Genomic DNA, 12,495 nt, shown 5'->3' with positions numbered 1-12,495 from the left:
TGCTTGTAAAGGATAGCCCAAGCTTATTCTATTTTAATACTTATCTTTAAAACTAAAACATCCTTGAAAAATTTGAAGATACCTTCCCCAAGGATAAATCTGGGTGGGGGGGGCGGGGGTGGTAGGGGTACTCATAGGTCCAAGGGCCTTAGTTGGAAAGAGGAAGCATAGTTTGGATGAAAGAGGGAGATGAATAAAGCTGCTGAGATCGTGGAAGGCTTTGGGGTAAGGATGTAGGTGGAGCTGGAAGAGAAGGTGGGAAGGACTTAGAAAGTCAAGAAGGAGGAAGAAAGGAACTTCTGGTAAATAGGTGTGGATCTCTAGGGGCCAGCGATGTCATCTGATGCCCCTCTCCTGTCATCCTGCCCCACTGTTAGAACAGACAGACCTGTCTAGTTCAAGGTTTTTTCCGGCCTTGTGTTCCTGTATGCAGCGGCCAACACCCCTCCTCTTTTTCTAAGGCTGGTTCTTTCTTTTCCATGAACTCTTAACTAAAATATGGGTTTTTCACCAATGTCTTTGCTGACCCCCTGATCTTAGGAAGGTCCCTCACATTCTTTCATGTATCCAGCTTTTCCCTTTGAAGCTTGTGTTAGTTTCCTATTGCTACTCCCAGCAATTACCACAAGCTTAGTGATTAAACAATACAAATGTGTCCTCTTACAGTTCTGGAGGTCAGAATTCCCAAAAGCAAGGTGATGTATTCCTTCTGGGGATTCCAGGGAAGAATCTGTGTTCTTCCCTTTTCTAATTTCTAGAGGCCACTTGCTTTCCTTGGCCTGTGGCCACTTCGATCATCAAAGCCAGCAGCAGAGCATCCTCTAATCTCTGTTTATGCATCGTCCATCATCACATCACCTTCTCTGAGTCTAACCCTCCTGCCTCCCTCTTATAAGGACCCTGGTGATGACATTGGGCTCCCCCAGATAATCCAGGATAATCTCCCCATCAGGAGAGGCTTAACTAGTCACAATTGCAATCCCTTTTGCCATGGAAGGTAACACATGGGGTGCTAACCTCACAGGTTCTAAGGATTAGAACATAGACATCTTTGAGAGCCTTTATTCAGCCTGCACGGAGAAGGCAATGGCAACCCACTCCAGTACTCTTGCCTGGAAAATTCCATGGATGGAGGAGCCTGGTAGGCTGCAGTCCATGGGGTCACAAAGAGTCAGACACAACTGAGCGGCTTCACTTTCACTTTTCACTTTCATGCACTGGAGAAGGAAATGGCAGCCCACTCCAGTGTTCTTGCCTGGAGAATCCCAGGGACGGGGGAGCCTGGTGGGCTGCCGTCTGTGGTGTCGCACAGAGTCGGACACGACTGAAGCAACTTGCAGCAGCAGCAGCAGCAGCAGCAGCAGCAGCATTTAGCCTACAGCAGTGCTCTTACCACAAATCATAATCATGTTTTTGTAAACTTTTTATCTGTCACCCATGTCTATATTCAGCAGACTGTAGGGTCCATGAATGAAAGGACTATGACTGTATTATGATGCCAGGTGCATAGCAAAAGGTCAATAAAAATTTAATAAATGAGTAACAAAGAAGAGAGCAGTAAGACAAATGAAGACTGAGGACACAGCCAAGGAAGGTGGACATGGCTAAACTGTCTATGGCAGATTTTACTAAAAAGTGGTTGGAAGCAAGCCAACCTTAATCAAGATGCTTTTCTTGCTCTGCTCTACAGAGCCTGGAAATGCATAGGCTCTATCAAGCCTAGAAAATACTCCGGTCCCCACCTGACCAATCTTCATGGCCACAAAAGTAAGATGATGTGACTGTCAGAACCATCAGAACTAGCAGGTTGGAGTTGAGGAGGGCATTTTCAAAAAATGATGGTGAGGGTGCTGCTATCAGATGAGGGAGCAGAGAACAGAACCAGTTCTTGCCTGACAGCTTTCAGCCCTTAGTGCTCATAAAAGTCATCAGACAAATCATATTTAATCTTTTAACCCTCTTTCCTGTTCTTCTGGGTGTATCTATCATCTCTTTCTGTCCTTGCTCCGTCCTCTATCTTTCCGGTTTTTTCTTCTCTCCTCCAAAGTACATGCTGATGTATAAAACCAAACTACTTATTTTAATGTGTTATACTTGCCAAATACAGCTTTATATTCCTAGCTCTTATTTTTAAAGCAAATGAGTTTGAACATCTACACTTAAGGATGCAGGGAAGAGAGCCCTTGGCTAGAAGCTTGGGAGTCTTGAAATTTGGAAGTAATCCTCTAATTAGCTATGTGAGGTGGACAAGTCACCTGGCAAAACTTGGCTTTAAATTTCTTCCCGATCTAAACCTCTGAGATTGCAAGCGTCTCTAAAATTCTGTTACACAAAGGTTAAAAGTAACTCAAACGAAAGGAAAGATGTTCATAATCAGGAAGGTGGGTTGCCTATAATCTTGGAAATGTTGTTTTGTTTTTAAGAATCATTGTGCCTCAATACTGATAGTGATAATAGTACTAGCTTACATTTATTGAGTGATTACCACGTCCTAGACACTGACTTCCAAGTAGTTCACATATATCATCTCATTTAATTCCTGTTTGGGAATAACTAAACCACAATCGACCAGAAGCCGGATCCCTGAATTATAGTTTTGTGACAACTGTCCCTACCCATGAGAATGGATCTTTAAATCAGGCAGAATTATAGCTGTTCATCTACCTGCCCAAAATGCTATGTTTGCAGTTACCTCATTTAAACCTCACAACAACCTACAGGATAAGCGTTAACGTATTTCTCTCCCCTTGGCTGACAATCAGTAACTTTTTTTCTTGGAGCATAGTTGCTTTAGAATGTTGTGTTATTTTCTGCTTCACAGCAAAGTGAATCTGCCATACATATACATATATTCCCTCTGTTCTGGATTTCCAAAAATGGCCACAAATTATTAGTTGCTCTTCTCAACAAGAAACTTTTAATTTCACTTTCAACAAGAAATTAGAACTACTTCCCTTTCCCTTGGTCTGAGCTCACCCCATGACTTATTCTAACCAATCAAAGGTGACAAAAGCTACTCGGGGCCAGTTTTAGGCTGAGCCTTGTCCTGGCAGCTTCTCCCTTTACATCCTGGGAACCCAGCTGCCATGCTGTAAGGAAGTCCAAGCTACCGTGCTGCAGAGAAACCCCAGAGGATGAGACATGGAGAAGCCCTGGAGGATGAGACATCAGAGAGAGAGAAAAGGGAAGAGAGAGAGAGAACTGAGCCATGCAGAAGGGCATTCCTGCCAACAATCTGCACCCAGATCTCAGATATGTGAGAGAGGCCTTCTTAAATCTGCCAGTCAATTAATCCCCTACCTGTACGCAGCCACGTGGAACACCCCCAAAGGAGGCCAGACCAAAGCAGAACTTCTAGTCAGTCCTCAAACTCATGAAGAAATAAAATAATCATAGCTGTTTTAAGGCACTTGCTTTGGGGTGGTTTGTTACACAGAATTAGTATGTGAAGCAGAGACAGACAGTAAACTCTTTCTTACCTCCTCTCCATTACACAGGTGCTTTGACCCAGCAAGAGCAATAAGTGTCAGGGTTACTTAATACAACTTAAGGCATATAATAGGCAAGGGAAACTGGTCTCCCACAGAGTACAAGAGTGTTTAGCCAGGAGTCAAATGGCACTGACTTTGTGTCTTCCTGGTGCATGTAAAGGAGACAGACAGCAACAAAGATGAGTGGAGAGATGAGACCACGAAAGCAGGCTGACACACCATCAGTCTGGCTGCTGCCGTCAGAATCACAAAGTGAGAAGACACGCTGGCTTGTCTCAGGAACCAGTTACCTGCATCCTTCTTTTTTCCCTAAGGAGACTAAGTTGGCTTTGGGGCTTCCCCAGTAGCTCAGCTGGTAAAAGAATCCGCCTACAATGTGGAAGACTTGGGTTCAATCCCTGGGCTGGGAATATCCCCTGGAGGAGGGCATGGCAACTCACTCCAGTATTCTTGCCTGGAGAATCCTCATGGAGAGAAGGGTCTGCTGGGCTACAGTCCATGAGGTCTCAAAGAGTCGGACATGACTGAGTAACTAAGCACAGCATAAGGTGGCTTTTATTCCTAGCATTTATTTATTTATTTATCTATTTATTTTATATTTATTTGTTTGGCTGTACCAGGCCTTAGTTGTGGCACACCGGATCTTCGTTGCAGCTCGCAGGATCTTTAGTTACTGGCAAGTGGCATCTTAGTTGCGGCTCAAGAACTCTTAGTTGCAGCCTGCAGGATCTAGGTCCCTGACTAGGAATGGAAACTGGGCCCCCTGCATTGGGAGTGATGTGTTTTAGCCACTGGACCACAGGCAAGTACCCATCTGTATTTTCCCCCTTCCATAAAGACCTCAGGGGTCCAGCATCCTTGGTCCCATGTGACTCTGAGTGATGACAGGGACCCCTTACTCACCCACAAATAGAGCTTTAGGGTCCTCATAGGCACTTGCATCTTTGGGAAACATACTCAACACCTCAACCCCCTGGATTTAGATCTTTCAGTCTGCTCTGACTTGTATTCTATATGTGAGTTTTCCCCACTTTTAAATTTTTGCAACCTGTTCTGATCCCATCCATCTGACTTTCAGGTTTAACAAGACCATTCCGGCCTCTGGCTCAGGCTTGCTAAGAGGATGGGCTTTGGTCAAGCCTACAGCTCTCCATGTCCCTGCACAGTGCAATTACCCCACAGCATCCTCCAAGGACCTACTAAGTACAACGAAGATAAAAGAAGAATTAGACTTGACTGGCATCCTACCACCAGGAGCTGCCAAATAGAAAAAGTCCAGTATTCCATCTTCAAAAGACTCTTTGTGATCCTATGGACTATAGCCTGCCAGGCTCCTCTGTCCCTGACATTTCTCCTAAGCAAGAATACTGGGGTGAATTGCTATTTCCTCCTCCAGGGGATCTTCCTAAACCAGAAATCAAACCCACATCTCCTGCACTGGTGGCAGACTCTGCCGCTGAGCCGCCTGGGAAGCCCAAAGACTTAGGCTCTGCTTAATTAATACTTTGGTAAACTGAAAGTTATACCCATACAAGGACATCCAATTTGCAGTGAATCAGAAAGCCATAAAATACACCTGACACTAAAATTATTCTGCACAGAAGTCAATCATTCTTTGAGAATTCATGAGCCCCTACGGGTTCTTGCAGAGCGTCTGGAATATCATTATGAATATCAGTTATCATTCTGCTTGCAAAGCAGAGAAACGCCAATTAGCAGAGATTTCCTATTGACAGAAAGCCAGCCAAACCAGCTCTCACTTGGTGGGGAAAGGCAGACATTAGCAAAATAGAGGAAATAAGCAGAAATTAGAATAGGGGAGAAAGCTTGCATATTTTACCAATTCAGACTTTGAACGGTTCAGTGCCCAATCCTGGGACAGAGTTGGGCGAAAAGTGGCTGGTGCTTCCAGTAACGTGTCCACACCAGACTCTTCTTTTCATTTAAGAGCTGGGATCAGACAGGGGGAGGAGTCCCTTACTTTCTTCTTTTGGAACAAAAGCTACACATTATTAAGATGAAATCTGTCTGCCCTCCTAAAAGGGGAGTTGGGGAAGGTAATTACTGAACAGAGATTTACACTTCGATGTTAGCAATGCAGAAGCCACTCCAACAAGGGGGTTTACAGGTGACAATGCAACCAGAGTCCTCATAACTGAGTGGTTAACAACACCCAGCTGAGTTCTGGAAATAATGTTTCAGACAAATGGCCAAAAGCCAGGGTGAACAATTAGTCTTCCCACAGAATTATTTCAGGTCTCTAATTTGTTGAGAAAGGAATTACTGGCTTAAGAGTTCGCAAGGCTGCAGTAATTAAAACCAACAAATTATAAGTACATTTATCTGGATAAAAGATATTCATCACCTGGAGGGTGTGACAGCCACAGCCCACGTGCTCAGCATTCACAGTCCCTCCTATTTGCTCTGTGCTGTGGAAACGGTGTGCTTAGGAAGGAAGGATGTCACTCGCAACGCCCCTCACTCAGGTCCTCTGTCTTTCCCAGCCCTGAATGACAGCCCCATCAAAGAAGGGAGAGGGAAGGAGAGAAGGAGGTTCTATCCATTTTAATGCTTGCAATGCAGAAAATGAAGTCTCAGCGGGGTGAAGCTCTGTGGCCAGCATAAGAGATGAGAAGAAATACCTAAGTGTGGTTATAAACGAGAAAGGTCATAGAATTATTTTTCTTCTTCATCTTTATGCAATTTATGGGGAAAGTGGCTTATCATTATTCAAAAAGATAGAAATGAGACCATTTACCGTTTCTTTGACTTTACTGGCTGAGCCATACTTTGCATTTGAGCAGTTCCTCATGGCAGGGGCGAGGGCATTTATGCTGCCAGGCTTCCCCAAAGGTGGGAATAAAAATGATAAAGTTTGGGCCCCCTGTCTGCATTCCTAGTTAATGATTCACCTGTTATTTAATGACAGCCGCAGCATCATCGGCTAACTCAGCTGGCTCACTTGTTCGTCCATCATCTCAGTCACTAAGAAAATACTAAAGAGACTTTCTACTTAACGTGTCTTTTAGGCTGACCCAGAGTTTTGAAAAGCTTCTTCTTAGGTTTAAACTTTGGCATTGGTTCCCTGACTCACAGCAGAGTGTTCTGGAGCCTGATCTCTTAAGAACTGGGAGCAGAACCCGAGGTCCAGCACTGTGATGGTCAACACTGGGCCTACTCAGTCCTGGGTTAGCTGATGATTCTTAATACTGGGCCGCAGTGAAGATGTCCAGTTCCTCCACCCGCCCTCTCCTGCCCTGTGACTGTGGCCCCTCCCCAGCACGGCTACCCATAGGTGCCTGCCCACGCATGGACACCTTCGGTTGCTTGTTTGGTGTTATGGGCTGAACGTCCTCCCAAAATGTCTATGTTGAAGTCACAGTGTCTTAGAATGTGACTGCATTTGGAGATAGGGTCTTGGAGGTAAAATGAGGTCATTAGGGCAGGCCCTACTCCAATATTGGAGAAGGCAATGGACCCTATTCCGGTACTCTTGCCTGGAGAATCCCATGGATGGAGGAGCCTGGTGGGCTACAGTCCATAGGGTCACTGAGGGTAGGACACGACTGAGCAACTTCACTTTCACTTTTCACTTTCATGCGTTGGAGAAGGAAATGGCAACCCACTCCAGTGTTCTTGCCTGGAGAATCCCAGGGACGGGGTAGCCTGGTGGGCTGCCGTCTATGGGGTCGCACAGAGTTGGACACGACTGAAGCAACTTAGCAGCAGCAGTAGCAGCTACTCCAATATGACCGGTGTCCTTAATAAGAAGAGGAGATTAGGACACAGGTTCACAAAAGAAAGGCCATGTGAAGGTACCAACCACCTACAAACCAAAAAGTACAAAATGCTCAAAAATGCTCATCTTTATTTTTTTAGCTTTTTATTTTATATTGGAGTATGGCCAACTAACAATGCTGTGATAGTTCCAAGTGGACAGCAAAGGGACTCAGCCATACATATCCATGCATCCATTCTCCCCCAAACTCCCCTCCAGTCCAGGCTGCCACATAACATTGAGCAGAGTTCCACGTACTCTACAGTAGAACCTTGCTGGTTTTCCATTTTAAATACAGCAATATGTACATGTCCACCCCAAACTCCCTAACTATACCTTCCCTCCACCCTTCCCTCCTGGTAACTATAAGTTCATTCTCTAAGTCTGAAAGACACATGATTCTTGGTGACACACAGAAACCCAAAGGACACACAAGGTGAGTTTAGTTCTAGCTTCTTCTGCCCAAGAACAGATTGAACTTGCCTCATTTAGTTGCTCTAACAATTTTGCTACTGACAGGGCATAGCATCTCAGATGTGTTAACATTTCTAATCAGGAAAGATCTATAGAGTTTATTGGTCTCATTATTATGGATTACATGTGCCTTTTCCAAGCAAATATCCAGTAACCTTCCTTGAGACTGTGGAAAGAAGACTTAAGTATCACTTTGGAATCCATACCTGAGAATGACAAGTAAATAACCATTATCGGCCAGAACCCAGAGAAAATACTATCTAGATAAGATTCCAGGGCTTAGGAGCTGATTCAAAAAGAAGTGCTTCTGCATTGAACTATTTAATAAAAACACATTTGCTGAAGATTTGTAATGAGTTACACTAAAATATTATGAAACATTTATAGAGGAAAATACAGCTTCCAAAACTCATTCATATATTTCATCCCATTTTATCCTTCCATGAATACATTCACAATGGACACGTGTATGTGTATGGCTGAGTCCCTTCACTGGCCACCTGAAACTATCACAACGTTGCTAATTGGCTATAGCCCAATACAAAATAAAAGGTTTAAAATAATTAAATAAAATGGATAACTACATAGTGACCACCTGATACAAACAGCCAATTCATTGGAAAAGATCCTGATGATGGGAAAGACTGAAGGCAGAAGGAGAAGAGGGCAACAGAGAATGAGATGGTTGTATAGCATCACTGATTCAATGGATATGAACTTGGACAAATCCCAGGAGATGATGAGGGACAGGGAGGCCTGGTGGGCTGCAGTCCACGGCGTCACAAAGAGTCGGACATGACTTAGCAACTGAACAACAACATCAAACCAAATAATAATAACACATTCACAGGTAGACAGAGCTGATGGTATTACTTCAGTGTTTAGGGCCGCAGGGCGGGGGAAACATGAGGTTCTGAGAAGTGAAGTGATCTCCCAAAGACTCTCAGTGGGTACTGAATCCAGGCTTGGGATAGAGAGTTTTGACTCCAAGTCCAGAGGACTTGAAGTTACAACATGACATAGGCTAGGGGATTAGGGCTCACTCCCAGGACCTATTGCAAGGCTGAGACATAATCTCTTTGCATAGAGAATGGAAAGGACAGCCATGAACTAGACAAAGTCAAATGCTAGCTCCACCACAAAGCAGCTGTGGGCCCTGGGGCAAGTCACTTCTCTCTCTAGACACCAGTTCCTCACCTGGAAGAGTAAATAACAGCTCAGGAGTAACAGAACAGAAGACACAGCTCAGAAAGTTCTGCACTGCAAGTCTACTGGAGAAGCAGGGCTAATGGAACTAGGGTGACCTCTTGAGAACCTCAGTAGTGTTCACCTTAAAATCCACAAGGAGCCCAATGGGTAACAACAGCTTAAGACAAGACAGCCAGGGTGCAGAGGAAAGGATAAATGGAAAATGTTGATTTAGAGGATCACACAGTGTGTCTCTGAGCAAGTCTGCCAGCCAAGCTGAGCCTCCTCCAACTCATGCCTGAGTCTTAAGGAGAAGATAATAATAATAATAATAACAACAACAATAAGGAGAGGAGCAAGAAGAGGAAGAGGGGGAGAGTTGAGTAGAAGCTAGAACTATTTTATCTGTTTTTTAAAAAATTTATTTTTTATCTTTTGGCTGAGCCATGCAGCATGTGAGATCTTGGTTCTCTTACCAGGGATGGAAGCCATGACCCTCAAGTGGAAGCACAGAGTCTTAACCACTGGACTACCAGGGAAGGCCAAACTATTTTATTCTAATCTCTATATAAACAGTGAGTACTGGTATGTGCATGACACTGGACAAGCCATTCGCCTCCACTTTCTCACTGTAAAATGCAAGGCTATGCTCCAGTGTACCTTCTAAGATGGCTGTAGGATTAAATGTGGGATTCATGAAGCACTTGGAAGTGCCTGGCACATGATTTCTATCTCTTATGATGTTGTTACTAATACGACTTCACTGCTTTGTAGCCTGGTAGCAAACTACTCAGCTGAAAGAAGGCTGAGCACAGAAGAACTGATGCTTTTGAACTGTGATGCTAGAGAAGACTCTTGAGAGTCCCTTGAACTGCAAAGAAAGCAAACCAGTCAATCCTAAAGGAAATCAACCCTGAATATTCATTGGAAGGACTGATGCTGAAGCTGAAACTCCAATACTTTGGTCACCTAGTGAGAAGAGCCAACTCATTGGAAAAGACTCTGATGGTGGGAAAGATTAAGGGCGGGAAGAGAAGGAGGCCAAAGAGAATGAGATAGTTGGATAGTATCACCGACTCGACGGACTTGAGTTTGAGCAAACTCCAGGAGATGGTGAAGGACAGGAAAGCCTGGCGTGCTGCAGTCCATGGGGTATCAAGGAGGTGAACACAACTTAGTGCCTGAAAACAGCAGCAACAACAGACTACAGCACAGTTCAGTTCAGTTCAGTTCAGTCGCTCAGTCATGCCCGACTCTTTCCAACCCCATGAACTACAGCATGCCAGGCCTCCTTGTCCATCACCAACTCCTGGAGTTCACTCAGACTCGTGTCCATCGAGTCAGTGATGCTATCCAGCCATCTCATCCTCGGTCGTCCCCTTCTTCTCCTGCCCCCAATCCCTCCCGGCTTCAAAGTCTTTTCCAATGAGTCAACTCTTCGCATGAGCACAAGTGGTCCCTAATTAGGGTTTCTTGAGGAGAGTTCCTGTTTTGGCCTCACCAGTGATCCTTTTTCTGATTACAGAACCTCTCTTTCCTGTGGAAACCGCATGTGGTAGTTGGACGAGACCAGCACAACCACCTTCAGCTGCAGGGAAGGCATATAACCAAAGGCATAGCTGCCCAGGAAGAGCCTCGCAGGCCCCTGGCCACAGTGATGGGTTCTGGAATGGCAGGTGATCACAGCAAAGCCAGTTCAATCCCCTCCATGAGACTTGATATATGGATTCTGAGAGAGAAGGATGGCCTTTGTTTTGCTGAACCTGGGAGCTAAAATTATTACACGGGCTTGGAGCAGCTCTGAGAGAAAAACTTTGCGACAAGGAAGCCAAGGAGAATTCAAGCATGGCCAAGAGGAGGTGAGCTCAGCCTTGGTGGACCTCATGGTCCAGCTGCATGGGGATCTGGATCTACTCTTGGACTTCTCAGTTAGGTGAGCCAATAAATTCTCAATTTGGCTCACAGCAGCTAATGTCGGTTTCTGTCACTTTCAACCAAGAGTCTTAACTAATTCAGATTGTTGCTGGGGTAGGCTGGAAATGAGAACAGACCTGGCAGCCTGGGCACCAAGGCAGACCCTCTTCCATCTGGAACAGAGAAGGCATGGTGGAAAACCAAGGCAGACTCAGCATCCCAGCTATATCTTGGCCAACACCATAGCACATGTCACCACAGCAAACAAGAGCAGAAGAGGAATTGGGCAGAGTCCAAATGTCATTTGAAAAAACTATCTACCAGAAGCCAAATTAAAAGTACATTGGGGTTCTTTTATTGTGTTTTTCCCATGAAACACATCTGACTGTATTCCGATTTTTTTTTCCACATTCAGTTCAGTTCAGTGGCTCAGTCATGTCTGACTCTTTTCAACCTTATGGCCTGTAGCCCGCCAGGCTCCTCTGTCCTTGGAACTTTCCAGGCAAGAATACTGGAGTGGGTTGCCATTTCCTTCTCCAGGGAATCTTCCTGACCCAGGAGTTGAACCCCTGTCTCCTGCATCTCCTGCATTGCAGGCATAGTCTTTACAGCTTGAGCCATCTGGGAAGCTCCTTACAATTTTATGAATGTATCAGATCAACACACCATAACACAATGTTATGGGTCGATTATATCTCAGTGAAGCTGGAAAACGGATGAGAGGAAGGAAGGGAGGGAGGGTGGAAATTTTGTGATAGAAAAGAGGGATTTTGCATGCTGAAAAATAAAGGAGATTGGGGCTGGAACCAAATAGAGTAGGGAGGAGCCAGAGAGGCACTGGCTCAAAACCCAAAGCCTGTGCCCTTGTTTGTAGGTATCTGCCTTAGAAAGTCCGGACAGGCAGACATGGAGAGAAACTGTGAGGAGAGACACTAGCCAAATGCCTAAAACCAAGCTAAGCCCGACTTGACTCTGGCCCCTTACGCCAGGGACACTCACCAGGCTACCTTTCATGGTCATGGATTCATGAATGGATGGGGGCATTGCCTAGCCTGCATCCAGGAGGTTACCCGCTGCCCAGGTCAACTGTGAGATGTAGCCAAGCATTGCCCGGACCTCAGATCTGCAGACCTACGTAATCTAACTGCTGTGAAGACCCTTCCCACAATGCCTCAGCCAAGGAAACCCCTTGACACCTCTGAGGGGAGAAATATCACAGAAAGGAGTTTCTGAACCCGTATCTTCAGATCATGCTGGGTACCCTAGGGTCTCCAGAGCAGTGAGACAGTGAACTAATAATCATCACATACTATTGTGTGGAAAAACCCTAGCAGGACTCCCAAAGGGCAATCAGGAATCCACAGGGGGTCTGCACAATGATTTCAATCTCTGATGATTTTAAGCAGTCGACTGCAAAATTTTGGTGTTGAAAACCCATTCGGTAAAAATTTTGAACATTCACTCTCCAATTATACATATATATATTTACTTATTTATGGATTATGTACATGTACCACTGTTCTAATAATATGTATATTATAAAACACACACCAAAAAAGGTATTTTTTAAAGATACAATAAGGAAGCAGAGACTGTTTCTGCTAACTATCTTGCTAAGTATAGTATTGGCCAACATACAGTTAAGGTTTG

Source organism: Budorcas taxicolor, chromosome 22 (genome assembly GCF_023091745.1).
Source record: "Budorcas taxicolor isolate Tak-1 chromosome 22, Takin1.1, whole genome shotgun sequence".
NCBI classification, from domain to species: Eukaryota; Metazoa; Chordata; class Mammalia; order Artiodactyla; family Bovidae; genus Budorcas; species Budorcas taxicolor.
The sequence above is the reverse complement of the archived record's forward strand: the minus strand, read 5'-3'. Positions refer to the sequence as shown.